Genomic DNA, 27,592 nt, shown 5'->3' with positions numbered 1-27,592 from the left:
TTCTCAATGAGTCCAATCATTTTGAGAACATGTGGACTTACGGGCTCGCCTTTCTTAAGCTTGGTCTCAAGAATTTGCCTATGAGTCTCGAATCTTTCGACTCGAGCCAGATCTTGGAACATGTTCTTCAACTCACTGATGATTGTGAAAGCATCTGAGTTGATGAACGTTTTCTGCAGATCCGCACTCATGGTGGCGAGCATTAGACATTTCACATCCTTGTTGGCATCAATCCAACGATTGAGGGCAGCCTGAGTGACCCCGTCGCCAGGAGCTTCGGGCATCGCCTCATCTAGGACATACTCCTTTTCTTCCTGCATAAGAACTATTTGCAAGTTCCTTTGCCAGTCAAGGAAGTTTTTCCCGTTCAACTTCTCCTTTTCGAGAATTGATCGAATGTTGAATGAATTGTTGTTTGCCATATTAAAAACTACAATTGAAAAGAATAAACAAATAAATAACCATTCACAGTTTCTCTTAATAAACTTAAATTCTAGCATACATGCATAATTCAATGTTTATTAAGCATTTTATTCAAGTTATGTGTTCCGGCAGGTGTGAATAAATTGATTCCAAGATCCTAAAATCATTGAAGAACTAAGCACAGTTTGTCGACTTAATCCTAGAACATCTTAGGTAAGCAAAAGCCTTTTGCTAATAGTCTAGAAACTATTCTTGGTTGATAGGTACGTCTAAGAACTTTATTAGGTAAACCTATCGAATTTGCCACGACATAAAAGGACTCCTTACTTATATCGTTGAGTTTCACCAAAACTAACATGTACTCACAATTATTTGTGTACCTTGCCCCTTTAGGACCAATAAGTAACACCTCGCTGAGCGAAAACTATTACTTGATTGATGTAAAGGATATCCAAGCAAGTGTATATTTTGGCATGGCACCTTTTAACTCAATTTTTTAAGTTTGGAACTTAAGGCTCTTACTATGTTGGTTAGATTTTAAGTGAACTAAAATCCTTAATCATGCAACATAATCAAGCTTATGATCTCATGCATTTTAAGACATATTTAAAGCAATAAATAACTTAAAACATGCATAAGATATTTGTGATCTAGTATGGCCCGACTTCATCTTGAAGCTTTGACTTCAAAGTCCGTCTTGAAAATCTCCGTGGGAGGCACCATTTTCTTCAAATAGGATAAGCTATAACTAATTACAACTATTTGATGGTTCGCAGACCATATTTGAATTGAAAAATAACTTTGGTACTTTAGACCAATTACATTCAAATTAATGGTACGCAGACCATATTTTCTATCCTATTTGGGCCATACTAGTCACTTCATAACCTGCAAGACAGTACATATACAATATATACCATTCACCCATTCATTATCATGAATGGCCCACATAGCTGGTTAGTAAAACACATTATGCATCACGTAAACATTTGCAGCAATTAATCAAGGGCACCAATAATCTACCAATTATTCAGTCCTTATTAATTCTAATCGAGTTGTTTTAACCTTAAGGATTTGTAGACCTAATCAAGAGTTTATGACTAAAAAGCGCTCCCACTCAAACCAATAAATTCATATGCTTTACTAATTTTAAACATAAAATTGTATTTCTAATCTAACCGGAAACATACAAATTTAATTAAAATTTAAAGCTCATATAAATTTATAATTGAATCCAAAAATTTAATTTAATTTCAGTCGCATTTAAATTAATTCATGATTTTAATTTTAGTAAAATAATTAGAATAAATTCCATTTATTATAATTATAATATTCAAAATTAAAATCCAAGAAATTAATTCAAATTATTAATTTTAAAATTAATTAAAATTACGTGAACTGAAATTTTCAAATTAACCATTCAAAAACGATCTAATCGTAACGCAAACACCCTACGCGTTGCACGCCCATGGGCCGTACGCACACAGCCATTGCTGGCCATGTGCGCGCGGCTCATGCGCTCGTCGCATAGCTGCTGCTGTCCTATCGCAAGCCTCCGCACAGCGCCCCATCGCACGCGAGCTATTGCTCGCAGTGCGCGCGCGAGATCGCTCGCTGGGCGCGCTGGCTCGCTCGCTGTGCGCGCGAGCCATCGCTCGCTGGGGCGCGACATCGCTCGCTGGGCGAGCGACATCGCGCGCTGCGCGCGCGAGCCATCGCTCGCTGGTGCGCGACATCGCTCGCTGGGCGAGCGACATCGCGCGTTGCGCGCGCGAGCAGTGCTGGGCGCAGCGCTCGTGGCACGCGAGCTTGCGCTCGCTGCGCGCGAGGCTGCGCGCACTTGTGCGAGGCAGCGCGCGTTGTGGCGCAGCTCGCTTGCTGCCCACACGCGACTGCCTTGGCTCGCCCTTCGCCCATGCCCATTCGTTCATTGCTCGTGGCACACGACACAAGGCAGGGCTGCTGCCTTGTGCTCGTGCACTACGCCCTTGCTCATTGCATTCGTGCCGCACGGGCGACGAGCTCCCTTGCTCGTCGTCGCATGCCCGCATTATACAACACCCCTTAAGGGTAACACGAAGCGTCCATTGCTTCGTGCGTGCAAGTTATTTGAACGAATCGCATAAAAATTTAAAATTTATATTTAAAATTAATGACAAATTAATAAATATTATTAATTTCATAATTTTAGGGCGAAAAAATCGAAAATTTATTATCCAATTGATTTCCGATTGATATGGATTCAAGTCTAGGTCATAAAAATTTAAAATTTATCGTAAATTTACAATTTTTATGGTGGTTTTTAATCATAGGTTTCTAATTAAATTACAATTAATTATGAAAATCAAATTAATTCTAAATTATTCTAATTTTCAACAAATTAATCATAATTACAAATTAGATTGCATAATTAACAAGACTAGGCATTCAAACTTGTTAAACATATGCAGTAGGTCAATCAAAAATTCAAGATTTATCAACAGGAATCGCAAATATTTAATTTAACATCTTAAATTTACGAAATTTTGCATTCGAAAAACTAAAACCTTCGAAAAGTCATAGTTAGGCTTCGAATTTGAGAATTCTGGGTTCGGCAGAAAAATACTGTTTTTGTCAAAATTTTAGAATGCCTTTTACATGCGGAATTGACACAAAAATCACTCAATTCGGATGAGTAATGAAGAAACTGCCGAAAAACTGCGTACATATAATTAAATAAACGCAATTTGCAATTAATTAACAATTACGAAAATTAATCACCCCTTTTAATTCTTGCAAATTTGTAATATTTAACCATGTTCATGCAATTTAGATTATGAAAATAATAAGGGGCTCGTGATACCACTTTTAGGTTATGATACATATGACACTACATAGATCATGCGGAAACAACCATTAACCCAGGACAACATATTATTTACACATAATCATATAGCATAATTTAGATGCATACTCTTTGTTGCGTGCCCTCCCTAGCTGCGCCCGAACCGAACAAGAACAAGTCTTTTAGGACTCCAAGTGTCGTCCCTCCGTAGATAGTCCACAGCACGTCCGGATCCGCCTTAAGATTGACCAACTAGAATCGCCCTTAAGGTACTAGAAAATTTCGGCACTTTTGAGCAAGATGTGTGTTTGATTTTCTCTCAAAAACTCACTTTTGAATACTTTGAAACTTGTGTATAAATTATGACCCCTAGGCCTTTATTTATAGAGTTATGGAAAAGGAATCGTAATCCTAGTAGGATGCGAATTAATTGGAATTAGAATCCTACATGAATTCTATTTAATTAATTTATCCAATTAGGAATAGAAATTTAATCATACACTGACTCTTGCAGATTCAGGAATCACGCATGAGCACAAACTCACACACACACGGCAGCCACAAGGGCTGCCCATGCGCGTGCGAGCAGCAGCCCGCGCAGCACGGCCCACGCAGCCGTGGCCCTTGGCGCGCGCTGGGCCTGCCTTGCGGTAGGCCTGGGCGCTGCCTTGGCTGGGCTTGTGGCGCGCATGCTTGCTGGGCGATTGGCCCCGACTTCGTGCTGGGCCTTCGTCCGGCAAGCCTCGTCCGATGCTAATTCGTACGATATGCTTCCGATTAAATTTCCATTTCCGGAATCTATTTCCGATACGAACAATATTTAATATTTCCGATTCCGGAATTAATTTCCGTTTCGAACAAATATTTAATATTTCCGTTTCCGGAATTATTTTCCGATTCCGGCAATATTTCCGATTCTGGTAATATTTCCATTTCCAATAATATTTTCCGATACGTACCATGTTTCCGTTTCCGGCAACATCTACGACTTGGATAATATTCATATTTCCGATACGATCCATATTTCCGTTTCCGGCATTATCATCGTTTCCGGAGTATTCATTTCTTGCCTGTGACGATCTTAGCTCCCACTGAAACCAAGATCCGTCGGTTCCGAATATTCATAGATGGAGTATTTAATGCCATTAAATACTTGATCCGTTTACGTACTATTTGTGTGACCCTACGGGTTCAGTCAAGAGTAAGCTGTGGATTAATATCATTAATTCCACTTGAACTGAAGCGGCCTCTAGCTAGGCATTCAGCTCACTTGATCTCACTGAATTATTAACTTGTTAATTAATACTGAACCGCATTTATTAGACTTAACATAGAATGCATACTTGGACCAAGGGCATTATTTCCTTCAGTTGTAACTCTGATTCTTGAAATCTTTCCCTTGCCATTCTGAATGATTTTGTTAATTCATTGTGCTCATCAAACATCTTTGATAAACCTTAGACAATTTTTGGATCCAATTCTGATTCCCCCCCATTATTAGCAATACTACTAATCCTGTTAGCAACTTCATTTTGTGTATCATAAATGTACAGCTGAGTGAATCTTGGTTGCTCGTCGGCAGGAGACAGTAATGACCCTATTTTATGGTGGTTTTGCCCGTTCAATCTGAATACATATGGTGAGTTACCTCGATTTATTGTGCTATCCACCTTTCCGCCCATTGAGGTGAATGCAAATATGGAGTTTAACATCCTTGCCTGGACTTTCAATTTTGTTAACTCTGACCCTTCAGTTTCAAGGATTTGTTTTAAATATTCCGGCGGGTCTTTTAACAAAGGCAGCACAATTTTTCCCTTTTGGCAGCATATCCCATACTTTGATATTGTCTTATTAGAATCGTTTTTGACACGCTCTTCAAACCATACAATTGCCCCACAGTCAGAGCATGTATGTTTAGGGCCACCAAAGTTCCATGGTTCAGTGTATTTCCCTTAAAATGAAAGTGCAATATGTTTAGTGTTTATTTAAAATTTCAGTTTTGTGCTAAGTTTGATGGGAGTACTCACTATTTTGGTCAATTTGATGTGGTTGATAATTGCCGTCTTCTGTTGTATGTTGTAAGATATGGTTTGTTTGTTGACAATTGCTTGTAGTTGGAACTATTACATTAACCGTTTTCACAAGTGTTTACATGAGTGTGATAAATAATACGGTTTTTTCATGAAATACCCCCGAGCTTTACAAAAACGCACCAAATACCCTCGCGTGTTTCGATTCACATAATATACCCCTATTTATCCGTACTGTTCATGAGATGCACCTAACAGTTAACGGCGTTAGTCTACTGTTAGTGGAGTTTTACTATTTTGCCCTTAATTGTGTTATGACCCCCATTTACTTACCTACCCTTTGGCAGAAACTCAAAAAAAAAAAAAAATCTCATATTCTTCTATTTCTCTCTCCTCTCCCCTGTTCTTCAAGCTTCAACCTACTCGAAACCCAGTAATTCTGGGTAGATCCGTCCGATCTCATATTTTTTTATTTCTCTCTCCTCGCCGGCGGAGGCCGATCTCTGGTCGCCGGCAGTGATCCGGAGGATCACTTAAATCAGATGCTGATGGTGGTCGACTTGGCTTCGCGGAGGGTGGTCGTTTTCCGGTGGCCGCATTGGGAAGGTTGTCGATTCTCCGGTGGCGCGGAAGTTTCGCGGCGGTGTGTTGGCTGGGAGGGGGTTGTTGATGGCTGCGACAATAGGGTGGTGGTTGCTGATGGATGCGACGGGGGTGGTGGAATCTGGGTGGTCTTTCGCATCCACGGATAGGTTTGCTGACGCGGGTGGTTGCTCTTGTGTTGGCTGGGTCGGGTATTTTAGCCCAGCTCGATCCACCACTTGAGTTTCTGTGACATTAAGCAAATACTAAACTGCTCCCAGATCTCCCTTGAACTTGTAGCAACTCCGTACACAAGCTCGTATCCTCAAGAATCCCAAACCAAATTTTTTATGGAATTCTCAACGGACTCCCGCGCTGAAAGAAAAGTTCCATTCCCCACAGGTTCATGGTTCGGTCCTCTCCACACTTCAATCTGTTCCTTCATAAGCGTAACTGGGATACATGGCACCAAGTCCTGATAAAAAATTTGGTGACAAACAACCAGAGATTCAGAGGAATTAACTAATCTGTCATTTGAAAAATTGGTTGTTGCCATTATTTTGTTGGTGTAAACTGTAGAGTGTACTTAGATGTTGCTGACTTGCTGGTATAGTACTTGGGACCCATTTGTTTCATAAATATTGAAGTGGTAAAATTGGGAACTTGACATGGAATTTGATCGGTAGCATTGCAACTGATTTGGTGGAGTTTTGGGAAAGAGCTAGAAGATTAGGATTGACGACAGGTAGCTCCTATAAGTTTAAAAGGTTAATACGAATGAAGTAAATCATTCATTCTAAGCGCCTGACCTGTAAATACTACACCAAAAAATCGCACTGATTTGGTGGTGGAGTTTTAAACTTGACTAATGCACTGATCGATATGTACACCAACAATATAATTCAATTCAATCAATTTCTTATTGGATTTGTTGTTTGATCATTTCAATTTTCTTTGATTATTACTTCTATTTTTGTTTTATGTTTAACTTTTAGGTTGATTAATTTGATTAATTAGGTGAACAATTTGTGGAAATCAAATTCTGCAGTTTAAAACCAGTTTGAGTATTTGGTGCAACTTAGTTTCCAAATAGGTGTATATTGTGCAATAGGTTTATAAATAGGGGTATTCTGTGAATTATAAACACGACTTAACGGAGGACTAACGGAAGGTCGGTTTAGGGGTATTTGGTGCAAACTTGGAAAAAAATAGGGGTATATTATGTGAATCGAAACACGCGAGGGTATTTGGTGCGTTTTTGCAAACCTCGGGGGTATTTCATGAAAAAACCGTAAATAATAATAATAATAATTGTTATACATAGTGGGAGATGCTTATCTTACCATCAGTTGGAGGGAATTTTGTTGCTTGAGATATTTCTGTAATCAATTGTTGAGTTGCTAATGGCGTTATGAGTTGGTGTTCATAGTTATACAACCTTCTTGCCTCACGCTGCGGGATGTTGTACTTGAGTTGGATCGGGACCTTGAGTTGTTTCCTAATTGAAGTTTTTATTGTTTACTTATTTGTGGATAACATTATACAAAAGTTTTTAAATTCCTTATAAGTACTGTAATTTTTTTTAAATATCTTCTTACCGTTATTCCTTGCTGATCCACTGGTTGGTACTTCTTCCCGTGCTATATGATGTGCCCTAAGTCTATTCCTCCTTTGTGTAATTATACATCTCCTTAAAAATCGAGCATTTCTTGCCCTATCCACATTCTCCATCCTTGTAAAATGCCTAATTTTTAAAGTGTAAAAGTGGATCAAGGGAAAGGAAGATAACCATATAATGCCGAAAGTGTAAAATTCTTAAATGTCCCTAATATACTTCACTTTTACTGTATATTATGAAATTCTTTATAATTAAGTTTCTGCTTTTTTGTACATGGATAACAATATAATGCGAAAAGTGTAAAATCGTTTACTGTATATTATGAAATAATGTATACTTTAGTTGTGCTCTTTCTAAGGTGCCTTATAAAACTTTTTAAAATAAAACTAAAATTTAGAATGTGTAATATGCTATTAGGTTAGAAACGATATTAAGAAATCATGGAATTAAAATATAGAACTCCAAATAAAAGAAGACTCGTAAAGCCTATTATTTCAGCAGTCTTACAATAACAAAGTCATATGACTCGTTTAATTACCTTACTCTACCCCGATCCTTTATTATCCCTATTTAGCAATTTTACTAGTTGTTCTTTTAGGATCTATTTTCAGCATATTCTTGAAAGTAGTAGCGCTTCAAATCAATAAAATTCATCTCTTCTTTGGTCAACTTAATTTTAGCTATAGGACGCTTCTTTCTTTGATGCATACATGTAGTGTAATTAATTTTAGCCACATCAAAGTTGAAGTTTTCTTGTAATTTACGAACAACTTTTTCGGCTGCAAATTGTGTTGCTTTTTCCATGTTCTTGCATAGTTTACTAACCAGTTTTATTTCCACCCCTTTGTTTGTTGTAATTTGGACATGTGTCTTGTACTTTTGTTGTTTTTTCTTGTAACATTGCTTGTACAGTGGTTGACGGAGAGTGTACCACTGAATGATCTCAACAAGCAGTGTTGTGAAACTTATGCTGAATAGCTTCCAGTTATTCCTCATTATCTCTAGGGAATGAAAACATGTTAGATCTTAATGATCTAATAAGTTTTAAGATGCATTGTTTTATAAAAGGGCATGATTTGAATGCATTCACCACATAACATGTATAATATGATTTTTTGTTTAAGGCATTCAAATTAACTGATTTGACTTTCTCCGTTATATGTGGAACTGATACAAAGGTTTTCAACAAAGAGAATAATAATTCGAAATCCGAGTAAAAAACGATAGGCCTAGGGAAACAGACATTGAAATTGCTTGTAAATTATATAGGTAATAGAAGTCTTACCTGGTAGCGAATAACACTTTCCGGCTTGGATTGAGTTGCACAGATCAGAATATTCTTGTACTTTTTATGCTCCAGCAGACATTCTGAAACAATGTAAAAGTCTTAAATTATATAAAATGCACAATTTTATTATCAGATATTAAGCACAAAAATGGACACTTTGTGAGGGGGTCGAAAAAGCACGAGGCTAATGCGTGACCTCGTCCCTCGTGGGTGTGACGCTTCTTTTTGTCAAATCAAGTGTAATTGGATTTCCTGTGAGTTTACACCCAATTGACTAGTAATATAGGAGTCGCCATTCAGTTTTTAACGACAATGAGAAAAACTGACAAAACCCAGTTATCGTGACATAAAAGGAGTGCAATTATGTTTGACCACGACGGCCGTAGGTTCCCTTGTGATCCCTGGTGGTGGAGATCGCTCAACGTACACCCGCAGGGTAGAGATTGAGGGTTCGGGGGACTGTAACTACCGAGAGGAGTACTTGCTCTTTGATAACTCCAGAGGCAGGATATCCTTACTAGCTCAGCATAAATAATTGAAGGGACATGCGTTAACTATTAAACTAATCTGAGTTGATTTTATCAATATGCAACACATAGTACTAGATCGAACGCGATTATCTGAGTTAGATTGTTTTAAGGGACCTAGCATGATAATCCAATTTTCCAAAAATATCATATTTATTAAGCGTGATCGAACAATCAGATTTAGTTAGTTTAACAGTTCATAAAAGGGCGAGGAAAGCAATTAAACCATGGAAAAGGGACACTAACCACTTTGACTTTGCTATTTCTCCTTTTATTTAACGAATCTCAAATTATGGGACGGGATACGTTCTGTTCGATTTATGGATCGATTGCGACAGAACGCGTGATCGGTTTTGCAGCGTGAGGCTTAGGCTTAGGGGTTCAGAGTCAATACTCAGAAATATAATTGTGTGTTGTGTGTTCTTTTCACGTCGAACTTAAGGCCCTATTTATAGAAAAGAGTTCGTGGAAAGATAGAATTGCAGAACCCTAATCCACGAGGAATTAGGAAAAAACACGTACCAGGTATTTTCAGCGCCTAGGCCTGGGCGCCGAAGATTTCGGCGCCCAGAGCCAGGCGTTGAAAATAGGGTCCGGGCTGTTTTTCTTAGTCAGATTCGGATTCCTAGAATCCGGAGTATTTGAGATTTAATTGAGTCCTTTAGTGCGTATTAACCTTGTGACGGGATGCGTCTGGGCCCGTTACGAACTCTAGGCTCGTTAGGATTTTAATTAATACGTGACTCTTACTTTCGAATCATATTAGGAATAGGATTCTCTCGCAATTTCTATCTCATTTAGGATTTATGTTGGAGTGCAACACCTAATTCTGACAGGTTTCTATCTTTTATGACTTGCCACTTTTAACAACTACCCATTACGACAGTTACTATTTTTAGCAGGTTTCAATAGATAGCAGGTTTCTATGAATAGCAGGTTTTGGGTAAAATGAAAAGGGGAATTGAGATTCGTTATTTTATAGGAGAAGCGTTGTCAAGTGGAGATTTACGTTTTCATCATCGAACCTTCCCTTTCGGGAATGGGGACAAAAGTAGGTGTCTACAGTTAGCCCCCACTTTGACTGAGTCTTGGAATAAGACGATGGTCAAAGTACTAGACGGAGTGCGCCACACAAGCCATGGTGACCTGTTTTTGCGAGGGTCTCACGAGCCCCCGAGTGATAACATTTGACTTAAGGGTCATCACTTGGAGTGTCGACATATCCCTCACGTGTCATTGGGATTTGTCAACGGATAGTATAGAAACTTCCTCACTTTGTCATTGGAAGGATCTAAAGAAGTGTAGAAACTCCCTCACTTTGTCATTGGTAGTAGCTACAGATGTTTTCGAAATCAAAGCTATAAAGTGTAATTGGGCCTGGCCAAGCCCAACCACGAAGTAAAAATGTTTTTAAAGATTCTCATTTTCAAGGCTAGTTAAACGAGAAAACCCCCTTGTTTTTATGGGACGTAAAACGAAGGAAAATCCAGCACATCGTTCTTTTTTGGAAAAACGGAAAACCAATCCTTTAATTTTTGGAAAAAAGGGAAAACCAATCAATCCTTTAATTTTTGGAAAAAGGGAAAACCGATCCTTTAATTTTTGGAAAAAGGGAAAACCGATCCTTTAATTTTTGGAAAAAGGGAAAACCGATAAAGGTTATCGCAGCAGCGACTAAGGACCTGCGCGGTTAGTGACGCAGACCCCGCCGGCTAAAGATGGCGAGCCTGTCCGCTAAGGGTGGACACCCCGTCCGATAGAAGTGGACGAATCTATTTTTGAAATTTGAAAATAAGGACCTACGCGTCTTGTGACGTAGACCACGCCGGCTGAAGATGGCGAGCCTGTTTCATTTTGAATTTTGAAAATTTCATTTTTGGAAAACTGAGGACCTGCGCGGCTAGTGACGCAGACCCCGCCCGCTGAGGGTGGGCGAACCCTGTCCGCTGAGGGTGGACGTCCCTGAATTCGTTTTTCGTTTTGGAACTCGCGTAGTTCGTGACGTGATCTTTGCCAACTGAGATGGGCAAGTTTCCTATTTTTTCATCGTGATTTCTTTTTTTGAGAATTTCTTTTGTTCATTCTTGCAAGAGCGAATTCTTTCGAGGGATGCTCGAATTTAGTTGTAACCTGAACGTGGGTTGACAACAGGTTCAGACGGACCTTTGTCTTGCGACCGTCTGCTTTCGTGGTTTTGAGCTAGTCTTTATGGCTCGATTTTTGCCACCACTTGGTCTTTGATCAGAGGACCATGTACAAGTATCAACGACGACCTTTGTCTTGAGGTCGTAAACTGGTTTTATTTTTTGAGACATCCAAACACGGGACTTCGTACAACATAGTCTGGGAATATTGTTTTAACTTTTCATACTCTCTTTTGAAATATATATTTTTCTTTCGAGCCCCCAAGCATTCGCGCTTGACGGTCATTTCTTGTCAAAGGGGTTCCTTGGGGATACGCAATTTGTGATGTCCTTGATCATGTTTGGGATTGTACTCGTAAGTGCGAGCGATCTTTGTAGTGGTGTGCTACTCTTGACAAAGTCGTGAGGTGCGACTTTCAGTAAGGAAATCGGCAATTTTCGAGTCGAATGGATGCGGCAGGGCCCAATAGAAATTTAGGGCCTTTTTGAGCCTGGGTTCATATTCGGCGCCCAGGCCTGGGCGTTGAAATAATTCACGCCCAGGTGGGGCGTTGGAAGTGTTGTTTGGGATGGTCTTTTGATGACACAGTTGGCCTCTTGTTCATTCGTTTATTTCACTTGGAAGTTCTATGTATTCCCTTTTCTTTTGTTTTTTTCTTTGTTTTTAGAACGTGATGATTTTCTTGAGAAGCCGTAGCTGATTGGTGGACTACGGTGCTTGTCTCTTTGGGGCGATTATTTTAAGGAACTGTTGCTCTTAAGGCGTACAGTTATTGCGATAGTTGGGCGAGTCTATATGGCCCGAGGAACATACCTTGAGGCATAAGACTTTGACCGCTCTTGTTGTTGTATATTTTTCCTTTTGAACGCGTTCGTGAATGTTCAATACTTAGAATGATGATATGTATGTGCGAGCGAGCGTTCATAGAATGGCCGTTGTGTGCGGTCCATTAATCAATTTGCTTGAATCATTTTTTTTGAGCAATGCCTGATTTTGAATAGTTTTCTTAAAGGCTTGATAGGGTTCAGGCCCATTCATGAAGTGGGCTCAAACATCGTACCCTTTTGATTGTTCAAACATTTGCTTTGAGATTTTTTATTTTGCTATGGTTGTTTCGTAGCTTGGAGCCCCCCAAGTATGCATGTTGGGATGCTTCCTTTTGGCGTACAATTTTTGTAGGTTCTTTCGAGAAAGATGCCTTGGGGTTCCGCTCGTGTAGGTGCGAGCTATCCCTTTCGTGGTAGGTAATACTTTACTACCTTTAATCCTTAATGTAGAAGTCGTGTGGCTTGCATTTGGGCAATAAGTAGTCTTTGCCTCTTACTCTTGGTCGTGCCCGCATTAGTGCGATATGCCTTACTCTTTTTTTTAGACTTGTACCGTGGGACGGTTGAACTTATGGTGCAACGTAGGCTTGTGTGGCCTAACGGCGTGTCTTAGAACATTCCTCCAGGCGTTGGGATATCATTATTATTTTTGCATTGGAGTACTTCATCATGCCTCGTTCAGGTGTTTGAACGAGTGTAGCACCTTCTGCTTGGGTTTGCACGGCTTATTACTTCGTTCGATGCGAGGATTCATAGGTGTTTCTTTCTTATTTTTATATCTGGGAATTGAAAAACTTGGCTAGCAGAAAGATTCAGCGCCCAGGCTGGGGCGTTAAAGATATCGGCGCCCAGCTCTGGGCGTTGAAAATGATTTCTTGGTATATTTTGAGAGTTCTTATCCTTGATTTTTTTCTTTCGCTTTTGCTTTGGAACGAGGTAGACTGTGTAACGGGCGCTTGTAGGGCGAGCGTTATGTGCAGTAGTTTGATCGGAGTTTTGGTGACTCGCGATTTTCAGTTACCCTTGTTAGTGGGGTGACTTTATATATTCTAAGTAGTGCTTTAGAATTTGGGAGGGGTTGTAGCCATTCCAGGGTTTGTTTTACACGTTTAAAGCTTAGGATTGTGCCCCTATGATGTATGTATAGCATTAGCGTCGAGAATTGTCATTTCGAGCATTTTTAGAGTGTTTTTCTCAAGCCCCCAATTGTAGCTACGGGATTGGCTTGGTGCTATAATGCTTTGCATACGTTTTTGTGCATTCATGGTGACATGGATCACTACTAGAATTTCTATCTTTAACGACAAATATATAACGACGAACTAAAATTTTTGTCGTAAATAGCTTTACTCTACCACTTATAACGACAAACTTATGACTTAGTCGTAATTAGTGAAATAAGGTTATATTATTAATATGACAACCGTGGTTATAACTCAATTAGGTAAAACTAAAAAACAAAATTAACAGTTGTCGTTATTGCTAAGAGTGAAAAGAAAGACGCCGGATTAGAGCCTGACATTGAGTTCCCAAAAAAAAAAATTAGAATGGAAAACCGCTTCTATTTTATTCAGAGCGGCTCTACTCGCTCATCTTCTTCTTCCTAAACCCTAGATCCAAGAGCTTGCTATTTTTCTTTTTCCACAATTCTCTTCCAATTCTTCTCCTAAATCACTCAAATGGCCTGAGAATTTCAGTTGGTTTGTCTACCGAAAGATGAAGAGAAAAGGATTGAAGCTAGTTTGATTGGGTTTGTCTACCGAAAGCTAAAGAGAAAAGGATTTTGGTTCCTTTTAAAGTGGATTTTTGTCGTCTCTCACAAGGTACAGGCGATTACTAGTGCAAGTTTTCTCATATTTCATAATTATTTTCGATTTTGTGCGTTAAATTTCGAATTTATGCTTTATTTTGTCGAATTTATGCTTAAAATTGTCGAATTCATGCTTTAAATTGTCGAATTTATGTTTTATATTTCGAATTTGTGCTTAGATTGTCGAATTTGTGCTATAATTTCGGGTTGATTTTATGCTTTATATTGCTGAAATATAGTTCTGGGAACGGTTGAAGATCTTCCAGTATTTGTTCATCCATGTTCTATTTTTTTCCCCTCAAATTCCAGAAATTTGCTTTTTAGCTTTTTTTTCTTTTTTGGCCTGGATAAACTCAAATTGGATAAATTCCCTATATTGTTGCTCACTGCATCAGCTGAGTAGGGAATTACTCTGGTGGGTTTAATTCAAAATCTATGATTGCGGGTTTCAAGAAGCTTTTTGTTTTGGATATCAATGGATGTCCCAAAATTAGTACAGTAGCAATTGAATTGTTTAGGCTATCAAGAGGTGTTCTTATGAAAGAAGACGAACTTTTAACAATTGGCCCTAACTGGCAGTTTTGGTGGTACCAAAGAATTTTTTTGGAGTAATTATCTAGTTATGTATTTTTTAGCTTCGAATTTTCAAGAAGTTTGTATCAGTTCTGTATTTTTTTAACTTCAAAGAAAATGCAAATTTTGAAAATTCTCTATTTTTATTTACTCCTAGTAGCAGAAGTGCAGTTTAATAGAAATAGGAATTAGATGGAGCTAGTTCAAGCCTTGATTACTCAACAAGAGATAATTAAACCAACATAGTTGGAAATTGGCATGTGCTAAAAGTATCAGAAGCTACACTTTTGAAATACTGTTAAAAAAGTCGAAGCGCAATAATACAACTGGCCAGGTATGGAGTATACAAGAGTAGTTCCATTATTCATAGCTGATGGTAGGACAATCTAACTTCTGAACCCGAATTGGAGGGCAACCGGCCAACGTTTATCCTCTGTACCAAGATTTACTGAATAATTAACACAATCTTGTTGAAGTTGTACTTAGCTAGCTAGCCAATTTAATTTTCTTGTGGATTTGAATAGTCAGTTGAATAAGTGTAGCTAGTAAGCCGAATGAAGCCAATCTTGGCACATGCTAGTAGCTATTTCTCTATTGCTGCAAGCCGAAGCACATTTGGTTGTTAACAATTTGGTAAAAACTTATACTATGAAACAAGAAAAGCAACGAGTCAGAAGACAGAATTACTACACAAGCAGTTTTCATTGCAGTAAGAACTACTGAAATTTTAGCTTAAGGTTTCTGCTCAGAGACATGCATGACATGACAGATGGAAGAATAAGGGAAGGAGGAAAATGCATCTATATTTATAACCTCATTACTGTGCAGTTCAAGTGCCTTGTTCAGTAGATTAAAGGAAATGTCAAGCTCATTCATTGACTCATACATAGCACAAAGATTTGTCAAACCATTTGCAAATGTATTCTTCGTGTTACTAATGTAATTTCTTTTTGTTCTGCTAGGCAGTACAACAGGTTTTTAAATCAAAATCTCGAGATCTCCAACAAGCAGAATGAAGTTCTTGCAAATCGCATGGAGGAAGTACATTCTGAGAACAATGAAATGAAGGAACGTGTTAGCTTGGTAGAGTCTAAGGGTTTAGGGTTACTATTCCAACTTCACAATCTGGATGCGACATTGGTCTCGCAACTTAATGTTACTATTCCAACTTCACAATGTGGATCAGAAATGCAAAAATAGGTCAAAGCTGCTTCACATCAGTTTTGGATATTTGGTGCAAATTTTCTTATTTTTTGTTTAAGAACAAGGAATTATTGAGATTTAACTCTTAGTACAAACCAAGTTATTTGATCTTACTAGTTTGGTTGTTTTGACTAACATTGAAATTGTTTATTATAAATCTTTTGTGATTGGTTACGTTTAATGAAAATTTAGTTTATTATTCTATATACTTATTATGATTTTGAATGAATTGCAGGTTATACATACTTTTCATATTAACGAAAAATATATTTATTTTATATAGTTACATTAACGTTGAAATAGTTTGTTGGACGATAATTAAAATTATTTGTGTCAATTTGATTCTCTTTTTACGTCAACTTTGTTGGTCGTTATTTGTTGTTTGTTCGACGTCATTGAATACATAATAGCGACAAACAATCATTTTGTCGTTAATAAATAACGACAAACAATCTTGTCGTTAATAAGTAACGACAAACAATAATTTCGTCGTGTAAAATTAACGACGAACGTTGACGTTAATGCTAATAACGTCGGAAGCTATTACGACAAAACTCACGACGAACTTTGTTCATCGTTAAAGGTTTTAACGACGACTTTTTAGACTTATAACGACGAAAAAGTTTGTCGCTATAAACCCTTTTTCTAGTAGTGGATCATGAATAGTTTGAACCAGACTCGTTTACTGCGAGGTACGTTCGAGCAGTGATCTGCTACTTCTTTTGTAAATGTCGCATTGCCATGGTCAAGGTAATCACATGTTGAAGTGTGCCTTGACCAAAAGCTAGGTTCCTTTCTTTACCCATAATCGTATTTAGAAATTTTTTGACTCACTTGCAACATCGAGATAAACGCATACTTAGCTTAAACCAACGACACTTTATTATGTTCGAAGAAGTCTTTTAAAAATCATTTGAAAATTATTTAAAATCCGAGTCCTACTGTGTACAATCCGAGGTTTCCTAAGTAGGTTGACTTATAGAAGGGTTCGTACAGGATTACATGAGTGAATCAAAATACTGTTACGATTTTTGGAATGCTGTCTAAGGATTTGCCGGAAGCCAGGGTGCAGGCGTCAAGATATTACTTGTGCCCGTTTGGCATATGCTTTAGGCTTTTAGGGCCATCTTTTCCAGAATTGGGGGAATATAAACCGTTTTCAAATTGACTTAGATTTACTTGGTGTATGTCTGCACAAAAGATCAAGGTATACTTAGTTCTTTCCCTAGCTTTTTCATTTCAATTTTTAGCCCCCAGTTGCTGTTATGTCTTCCCATTAATGATGCTTTCAGATTTCGATTTTAGATGCCCATGTCATATTCCCGAGTAGGGTGAGCCTTGGTTAAGTGCCAAGTCCTATTGACAATGTCTGATTTTTTTTCAAAGGGGATTAGCAAGCATTCGAATTACCATGAACGGGTGCCCTGAGTTCGAAGGAACGATGGGGTGATGCCGTAGAACAATCCTCTTCATTGCAAGCTTACTGCCTTTACTACTTGTTGGCGACTATGACTGTGTCTAGTGGTGAAAGAAGGTCTTTAAGCGAACGACTATGTCTAGTGGTAAAAGAAGGTCTTTAAGTGAGTTAGTTCGCTTTAGGGAGGGTCAAGTCGAGTACTTTAGAGGTCATGGACGTTTGCGCTAGCCCCCATTCAATTGAGGCAAAGCGAACTTTTGAGTCTTGGCTAAGTGCCTAGAAGTGTGAGTGCTCCTTCTGGCAAGGGTACGTGCCCTTTATTATTTTTCGATGTGTGCTCATTTTGGCATCTTGACGACTTGGATTCTTTCTTTGACTTAAATTTTTCTTTCGACTTGGATTGCAAGTATTTAAATTTCAATAAGGGACTTCTATTTTTTATTCTTGTTATTTTATAGGCTTTAATATTTTTGCAAATTGGTTGGACCGAATCATGGATTGCCTACGTATCCGCCTTAAATAGATTTAATTTGGAATCAGGTCTTGCGTAGTTCTTAGCCTAGAAAATGGTTTCTTAGAATGCCGAATTCGATAAGTATGTTCTGAGGTGGAAACATATTATTTGAAACGGTAGAATAAGTGAAGTTTATTATTATTTTAATCTGCTGCCTTGTCGTAAGCCAAAAATTTATTTGTTTTATATATATTTTTTTATTGAGTACATGTATTTCTTTGGTGGTACGTATATCTGAATACGTGCTGTACCCCCCAAGTGTTCGTTATTGTTCCGTGTATGTGCGGATAAAATGACGAGCACTTCTGGACAAATTTTAGCAAGCAGAGAGATTCGGCGCCCAGGCAGGGGCGCTAAAGATTTCGGCGCCCAGCTGTGGCCGCTGAAAATTATTTCTGGGCGGATCTTTTTTGGTGCGCTAAATGCTTCTTTTTCTTTTTAGACTAACTTTAGAGGCGCTTTGCAAAGTTTCTTTTTTATTATTTTTTATTATTTTTTTACTTTAAGCGTAGAATGTACTTTTTTTTGTGACTCAAGACGGCTTGAAAGATGGGTTGAATGAGATAGGGTAATTTGTATAGGTATTGGTCAAGCATAAGGATTACATCTGCTAGGATTCACATTTTACGGCCTCAGGCTAGTGTCACGAGTTTACATCAATCAAGGCCAATGAGTAGCATAGGGACGACTCAAGGGTATATCAACAGGACGTATCCAAACAAGTTATATGGTCATTATGCTAATGGTGGTGTAAGAGCAGGTTTGGACTTTGGAAATGATGGGCATGACGCACGTGTCAATGGCCGTGCGTGGTTTGCGGTTCATAACAAGTTCAAAACAAGAGATGAGGTAATGGTTTCTTGGGTTATGGCAATGAGAACATGGTTGGGTTAAATGAGCTGAACAGGGACCCCAGAGCGAAGACGTCTAAGAGCATAAGGATTGGAAAGGGTAGACATCGTAGAATTTTATGATTTGGATTGGTTGACTCAATTCTTTTCCTTCGTTTACTTGGGTAAATTTCGTACTTTGGGAGGTACGGGCTAAGTATTTTATGGCTCTTTTCGCTCTCCCTTTTCTCTTTCTCTTTTTTATTTTTGCTTGGGATTTCTCCCCAACATAAATCCTTCAATCAATTGGGCTAAAAGGTAGATGGTTGTGGTCTTTGAGTCACGAGGCGAGACTGAGTGAGCCTCGTTTGGTAGGCCTATAGTGGACCTTTAATTTTAGTAGGCCTAGCGTGGACCTTTAATTTTAGTAGGCCTAGGGTGGACCTTTAAATTGTCTTACTTCGCAAGCGTTTTTAGTCGTTTCTTAAAATGTGTAAATAGCGTAGATTCAAAATGTTGTTTTTACCTTATTTAATTTTAACGAAAGAATCACATCGAAAATAATTTTTTGCTTCTTTTCAAATTCCAGTTTCTGGGGTTTAATTGGAAGTTGTGATTTAGACTCAAACTTTCATTAATCTTTCTGATTATAACCCGTGTATGAATACAAGGAGGTGGCCTAGACTCAAAATAATGACATGGCGTAAGCCTATAATACTTGACCAAGCAACTCTCAGACTTAGGCTAATTGGACCATAACTTTTGTTGGTTGACACTTTAGATTTTAACCCTTGGGTGTTCATTTGTCATGCGCCATTTTGCTTAATGTTGGCAAGGTAGTTAATTGGGGAGATCGAATTTTTATTTTTGCAAGACTAGAATCATTAGTGCAGCTTCTCTCTTAGTGTGTATTGCTTTACCCCAATGGTAGCCTTATGGTATGCCGATATGGGTATTTTCATGGTTGGTCATGTTGCATTCATGGAAAATCTTTTAGTCCGTACTTAGTAGTATTTCAAGGAGTGAGTGACTCGAGAGGACTACGATAGTCGTGACCCAATGTGATTATAAGCCTTGGGCCATTAATTTTTTCTTTGCCAATGGTATTAACACCTTAGGTTCACTTTGGGGGTTGTGCGACTATGGGGGAATGATTTCCAGAATGTGACCGTTTCCATTTTGCAAATACTATAATATATATTCTTTTTATTGGTGAGAGAGAGTATTGAGGCCGTGGATTCCTAGCAAGGGATGACAATTACATATGGGTGCTCATTGATTTAAATGTTAGAAAGGGAGACTCAATATGGTTTAACCTTTTAGCTTGCAGAACGACACCAAGTATTAGGACCGATTCTATGGATAAGACAACTAAGACTTAGGATTTAGATTGTACTTCGGCATAACCTAGTCTAGACTCGGATTTTTTTTTTTATTCGAACATTATTTTTCCTTGAAGACTCCATTTGAACATTATTTTTTGAATACTTTGCCCATGTGACATTCAAGGTCGTTTAATTAGCATGCTCGGTTTTGGTGCCGAGCATTGTCGTCGTAGGAGGCCTAACAACGACACAAAGAGTTATTTATTTTTATTTTTTTAGTCTCTTTTAGAATCAAGTGCCTTTTCGTACGCCCTTGCAGCAATTTTTACGAAAAGTTTTTTTTTGCTACGTATTTTCTTCATGCGTGGGCACCGAGGCTGCTGTGCCTGACCAAAAGGCCAGGCAGCAACTTCAGCGCCCAGCGTAGGGCGTGAGAAATATCGGCGCACAGCCAGGGGCGTTGAAAATGCGTCCCTAGCTGGTTCTCGTTTTCTGTTTGCGTCTACTTTTGTTTATGCGACTTCGATTTTGCGTGCTTGCCTAATAACGTCCTTTACGCGTCGTGCAGCGTTTGTGGGATTCGTTACGGGCCATCCCGAGCGTCGCTTATTTTTGTGGCGATCGTTCGGGTTTGCGGAACACGTATCTCGGTATTACTCTTTGGCCAATTGGTTTATGAATGTTTGGGCAATTTTTTAAGGTCTTTGGTTTTTCTAGGATAGTTTATCACACACAATCATATATTTCGCTACACATAACTAACATTCCATCATGAGGCAATAATAACATGTCATGTAGTTTATGATAGGCTTCTATGGGTAGTTATTTGCGCCTGGCTTGGTACCGCTTCTATCGTAGATCTAACACATGCCCCGGTCGAGGTAGTGTCTTCAGCAGAAGAATTTCGCTCAAGAGGCCAACCCGCAAGTGCAAGCCAAGGGGGCATGCAGGCGAGAGGGACCTAATGGGCGAGCGATTGGGTTTGGGACGGGTGTACTACTAGCGAAAGTGCCGAGTGGACAACATTCGAAGCGTATGCACCCCCCGGTTGGGGATGGGTATCCTTAGTCCCAACTCCCAAGATGAAACACCAAGGGAGCCAAGATTCGTTATGCGGTTCTGTCCGTTCACATTAATATGTTGATTTTCAGGTCGTCCCAACTTGATTGGGAAATAAACGCGGGGTAGGATCGTTTCACCCTTAGGCTATTTTGATTACCTACAAGCACGGGTATTTCCTTCACTATCCCCAGTGGAGTTGCCACTGTGAGGGGGTCGAAAAAGCACGAGGCTAATGCGTGACCTTGTCCCTCGTGGGTGTGACGCTTCTTTTTGTCAAATCAAGTGTAATTGGATTTCCTGTGAGTTTACACCCAATTGACTAGTAATATAGGAGTCGCCATTCAGTTTTTAACGACAATGAGAAAAACTGACAAAACCCAGTTATCGTGACATAAAAGGAGTGCAATTATGTTTGACCACGACGGCCGTAGGTTCCCTTGTGATCCCTGGTGGTGGAGATCGCTCAACGTACACCCGCAGGGTAGAGATTGAGGGTTCGGGGGACTGTAACTACCGAGAGGAGTACTTGCTCTTTGATAACTCCAGAGGCAGGATATCCTTACTAGCTCAGCATAAATAATTGAAGGGACATGCGTTAACTATTAAACTAATCTGAGTTGATTTTATCAATATGCAACACATAGTACTAGATCGAACGCGATTATCTGAGTTAGATTGTTTTAAGGGACCTAGCATGATAATCCAATTTTCCAAAAATATCATATTTATTAAGCGTGATCGAACAATCAGATTTAGTTAGTTTAACAGTTCATAAAAGGGCGAGGAAAGCAATTAAACCATGGAAAAGGGACACATTACGACGCACCCTTGAGAGGTGCGTCACGGTTCTCACAAAACTAACCACTTTGACTTTGCTATTTCTCCTTTTATTTAACGAATCTCAAATTATGGGACGGGATACGTTCTGTTTGATTTATGGATCGATTGCGACAGAACGTGTGATCGGTTTTGCAGAGTGAGGCTTAGGCTTAGGGGTTCAGAGTCAATACTCAGAAATATAATTGTGTGTTGTGTGTTCTTTTCACGTCGAACTTAAGGCCCTATTTATAGAAAAGAGTTCATGGAAAGATAGAATTGCAAAACCCTAATCCACGAGGAATTAGGAAAAAACACGTACCAGGTATTTTCAGCGCCCAGGCCTGGGCGCCGAAATAGGGTATGGGCTGTTTTTCTTAGTCAGATTCGGATTCCTAGAATCCGGAGTATTTGAGATTTAATTGAGTCCTTTAGTGCGTATTAACCTTGTGACGGGATGCGTCTGGGCCCGTTACGAACTCTAGGCTCGTTAGGATTTTAATTAATACGTGACTCTTACTTTCGAATCATATTAGGAATAGGATTCTCTCGCAATTTCTATCTCATTTAGGATTTATGTTGGAGTGCAACACCTAATTCTGACAGGTTTCTATCTTTTATGACTTGCCACTTTTAACAACTACCCATTACGACAGTTACTATTTTTAGCAGGTTTCAATAGATAGCAGGTTTCTATGAATAGCAGGTTTTGGGTAAAATGAAAAGGGGAATTGAGATTCGTTATTTTATAGGAGAAGCGTTGTCAAGTGGAGATTTACGTTTTCATCATCGAACCTTCCCTTTCGGGAATGGGGACAAAAGTAGGTGTCTACACACTTTAAGAAAAGGGAACACACAATAATCAACTAAAGAATCGCAAGATTTATAAGGGCAGTGGACCTTCAGACAGCAAGAACTTTATGTATCTCCATCAGACTAAATTAACTGAATATGTTCACCTCTTTTAAACACATCATACATAAGACATTTCAGAAAAGAAAGGTAAAAAGGAACACAGTAGTTATATAATCAATTTGTTATTTACCTATGTACGAACATTGTCCGTGTTTTGATGATAATGCCCTCCGAGAAGGTCTCATGTACACAAACCCGAAAGACCGCTTTGCTCCCACCCAAAAATAATAGAGTAATCACCTATACAACTAATACAAGCACCCTGCTTCTATTCTAGGACCTCTCGAAAAGGCCGTCACACTAGTAAAAGGTCGTTTAATGTGGCAATTTCATATCCTCAAAATATGAGGCGTCAGCATAATACTAACAATTTACTGGTTGTGCTTAGAATTGCAAACAACTAATTTGTTAAAACTCTAAAGCTAAGCTAATAATTGCCAAAATCCTCTCTATCCACCAAAATTCAGCCGGAGATACCCTAATTTTTTAAGTATTAAATCAGTAAGTGAATTATAAAACAAAAAATCCAGTTATGAAAGAGAGAAGGAAGAATTGAATTAAGGAATCGATAAATTCAATGAACTTTGCTAATTTCTGCAATTACTATGATCTATCAAGAAATTGAGACAAAATTAAATTGAAAAAACAGCATGAAATAAGGGTTTAAGATGCTCAGAATCAAATATTTCGCCTCATCTCCTGCGCTTTGGTAAAGTGAAATAAGAGAACTAAGGCCTTACATCAAATATCCTCCAATTGCATACTGGCCATAAGGGATGAACTACAAAATTCCTCTCAAGCATCCCTTCTGGATATACTTTCAAAATCACTACCATGTGGCAGAGCGGTGATAATTAAGCGTAGGAGATAGAGGTGAAAGCGACTACCTCCATGGATGAAGAGCTCGGGATGAAGAGCTGAGGACCTTTGTTTTATACTTAGCACAAGGCCTCCTAATTCTGGAAATAGTATTTCTTCTCCTTGGAAAGGAAAAATGAAGCCCTAATGATCAAACTATTCCTAAGTCCTAACCACTCCATACTCCATACTCCATAGTCCACAATCTCAATTCTCAAGCAGTTAAATAGGAAGTGTTGACTGTGTACAATTGAAATGTGACTTTCATTGACTTGGAATAAGATAGATTAATTATTTATTGCAATCAAGTGTTGGGCATGCGTCGCAAATCGCAATGCATGTACGGTGTACCTATCCAATCAAGATTAAGAAAATTGAAATTAAGGGCCAAGGATGATCATCCATGTTACTCCTTAAGATAAGCTACGTACGGCGTACCCCTTTGATTATTAGAGTCCGATTTGAGATCGGCCTTACCTATTCCAGATTAACTTGCTTAATGGGGATCGATTTGTATTAGTTACTTATTTGCTCTAAAGAATATTCCAAGGGCATATGAAACATAGTACTACGTACTTGTCAAACACACACTACTCCACCAGGCAACTACTCGTGCTAATTAAGAGCTTAAAACCAAAACATATATTCATTTGTTAAATGATTAATTTGTTAAAGGTGGCTGGGAAAGTGTCTTATACAAGCATGAATTATACCACTTTCTTATTTCACAACTAGTTGTTGGTTAATATGTATGGTTCATTTCATCGGTTATTTATATCCATTGTATGAGACAGTTGTTTATACGAGTAAAACAAAAGTCACTCATTGTCACAATATATTTGCAGTACCACTTTTATTTTGCCTAAAATTTAAAACACTCGAGAGTCATTTACGCAATTTTTATTTATTTACAAGTAGACTAAGTAATTAACTATATATATACTATATACATTTACACAATCCTAAATCTTTGTTCTAGTCCGTCTAAATAACATTAGGTTTCAAAGAATTCAAGTTTATCATATCATGCTTAATTCTTTAACTAGTATTTGGTACAACCTCTAGTTAATTAAGGTTGCAATTCAACAACCTGCCTATATAGTATATAATGTTGACATGCCGTGACAATGACCATAATATATATTATTGTTTTAGTACAAAGTTGAAAGTAAACATGATTAAAGCCAAAAATTACGACACTAATCCACGGCTTAACTATGCAAATGTCTTAATAAAATAAACTAATTACAAACAAAATAAATTTGGTATTGGAAATTAAAACTAAAGAATCCTTATCCAATCAACTTCCATTTTCTTGAGTTTGGGACGTGTCGATATCATATCCTTGATGGTACTAATCTTTATTAATTAAGTTAATGAATCAGCCCGCCAAACTTTAAGTAATTATCATATAATATGCATGCCTTTTTACTTGGATTTCATCTCATATTAAATATTCATATATATGAGCTTAATTATATCACAATGATTGGATTAGAAGCTATCACTCCATACATTAGAGAAGAGGTTTCATTCTTGCATGCATCTTGATTTTTTAATATTCATATACTTATAGCCATAATATAGAGCACGAAGTATGTCATTACTAATTTATTTTATTTTTTGTAAAATAAATGAATAAATAATTTAAACAATCAATATTTTGTTGATTAATTTAATTTACAGCAAGACTTCGTTCTATTATATTTATCTTATTTGGGATTATATTATCTGAACTTATCTAATCTGAAAAAAAACTTATTTGTGTGTGGAATTTTCTATATACAAATATTATTATTTTTGAACTTTTTTTATTTGAAATAAGTAGAAATAAATAAGTCTAACAGAACAAAGGCTAAATTCTTCAGTTTAAGTGTAAAGATCACCTAGTATTATTATGTGGCTTGAACGAAACACGAATTTACTTTAAATATCAAATTACAAGTGTTGAAGAGGCTATTATATCACCTTTTTTTATTTTGTTCCTTTGAAAAGTTTTACTCGAAAAAATATTTGAGTTAGGATTTAAGTCGTATCTTGTATATCTTTGAAGATGAAAAAGTGAAATAAAGCAATTTTTAAAGGAAGAACGGAGATTTATAAATCGGATATTGTATGGATTATAATGTATGATGCACCGGCGGCGGATTTAGATGAAGCTAGGTACGTAGTGCATGATGCCAAACAATAAAGAGTAATTTAACTTAATTAATTTAATTTATGTCGTCACGACCCTTCTTTTCATCATACACGAATCAGAAAGATCATATCACCCAACTGCTATGGAGAACAATCATATTATAAATTTCTTTACTTAGTGCTAGTTATTTATTAATTTAATAGATAATGGAATTCTAGTCGAGAAATTACTGTTTCATGCGTGGGTATATTCATCTAGTTCTTACTAAAGTGCACAAGGATATTCGTTTTCTCTTGTCTTGATTATTACTAATCTTAAACAAAGAAACTTTCTCTTCTTTTATTATTTATATGGTTTTTAGGTACTTGGGAGTTCTTTAGTTTCAAAGATAAAGAAGGTTCTTTGGAGTTGGGTACGTATGCTATTGAGATACAAATGAAAAATCCATACCCCAAACTGAAAGGAGGAATTGAGGAAAAATCATATCCGTTTCTGACATTTCAAGGACTTTAGGTAAAATAAGAGAATACGACCTCTTAGAACAACTCCAGTGGTAATAAAAAAAAAGATATGTTTGTAAAAGGTTAAAATTAGGGTTGTCTCCAGCAATTTGGAGGCAGGGGCGGATGCAGTGTGTATCGTGGGTATACACTAATTCCACACCCTGTTAGCTGAGGTTAAATAAATTAATAAGCAGCTAGATATCACAAAAGTATTATGGTCTCTTGGATAAAGAAGCCTAATGATATTCTCTAGACCTAGGTTCAACGCTAGGCTACCAACAATTGGTAGTTTGTTTTTTTTCTCAACAATTTCATACTTGTTATTGTTAGTTTTACTAATATGTTAAACTTTTTGCATACTCTACATTGCAATCCTGGATGCGGCATTGTTTGGAGGCCCTGTGCTAAATACAGATATTGGGCCCCTACATGGCAATTATTTAATGTAAAACACATAATTATTACATTAATGTTGTTTTATTTATACAAATTATAGAGTCAAATTAATAATATAGTTTTATGTTTTATGTGTGTTGGTTTGAGAAAATTGATGAAAATGTTTGATGGACATGAAAAAAGCAAATAAAAAAGGGGCAGGTGAAGAATTAAACTCTGGTCTCGGCTACCACAACTATGAGTCTTTAACAACTGGGACAAAGATTACGCTTAACAAATAGGTTGTTAAATACTTCGTATATATTATTGGTTTTTGGGGGTTTAACTAACAAAATTTCTTTATGGGCCCCAAAATTTTGTGGCTCAGTGTTGTAGGTCCGGTTGGACCGCGCTTTGGCCGGCCCTGGTAAAACATATGAGCGGTAGTCAACCATTGGTACAAAAATTTAAGTAATCAAATACTCCATTCGTATTTTATTAAAGGATACACTTTGACCGACATGTATTTTTAAGAGGGTGAGTTGAATTTATTAAAATAAGAGAAAAGTGAGATAGTGGGTGAATTATTTATTGTAGTAAAAAATGATGTGAGTAAGCATGAGAACCACAAGGAGAGATTTATTAATATAATTGGAAATGGGGACCATGTTATGCCAAAAAAGAAAAGCGTATCCTTTAATAAAATAGCCAGTTTATGAAAAGTGTATCCTAATATGGAAGGAGTATCAAGATGTTGTATTTCTTTTGGGCGGGTAGCTGAAGAAAAACAAAGTGAAAAAGGTAAAATAATGGATATTAAATAAAATGTTATATAGACCCACAACTCCACAAGGTATGGTATATAGCTAACCAATAAGTTAAGTAAGGTCCTATAAATTCCAATAAAGCCCTACAAGTTCTAATAAGGTTCTATAAGTTTCAATTATAAAAATATGTAATACTATGATTATTAAATTATTTGCGTTG

The 27,592-nt window shown here is 37.7% G+C and overlaps 1 protein-coding gene across 14 annotated transcripts in view; it reads right to left on the bottom strand.

Annotated features, from left to right (window-relative positions):
- The window catches only part of LOC110783488 (uncharacterized), a 37,190-nt gene extending 13,263 nt beyond the window's left edge, over positions 1-23,927 (bottom strand). For 3 of the 14 annotated variants that reach the window (XM_056840424.1, XM_056840416.1, XM_056840419.1), the window contains exon 1: positions 8,763-8,845. The gene's annotated coding sequence lies outside the window, so the exon portion shown is untranslated. Of the gene's footprint in view, positions 1-7,202; positions 7,433-7,457; positions 7,604-8,762; positions 9,121-22,859 lie in introns of those variants that run through there. The other 11 variants (XM_056840415.1, XM_056840421.1, XM_056840417.1 and 8 more) reach the window with 10 other exon arrangements.
- Positions 23,928-27,592: the final 3,665 nt, after the last annotated feature.

This window comes from Spinacia oleracea, chromosome 3, assembly GCF_020520425.1.
Source record: "Spinacia oleracea cultivar Varoflay chromosome 3, BTI_SOV_V1, whole genome shotgun sequence".
In the NCBI taxonomy this organism is placed as follows: domain Eukaryota; kingdom Viridiplantae; phylum Streptophyta; class Magnoliopsida; order Caryophyllales; family Amaranthaceae; genus Spinacia; species Spinacia oleracea.
Note: the sequence above shows the minus strand (reverse complement) of the source record. Positions and strands in the feature narration are given on the sequence as shown.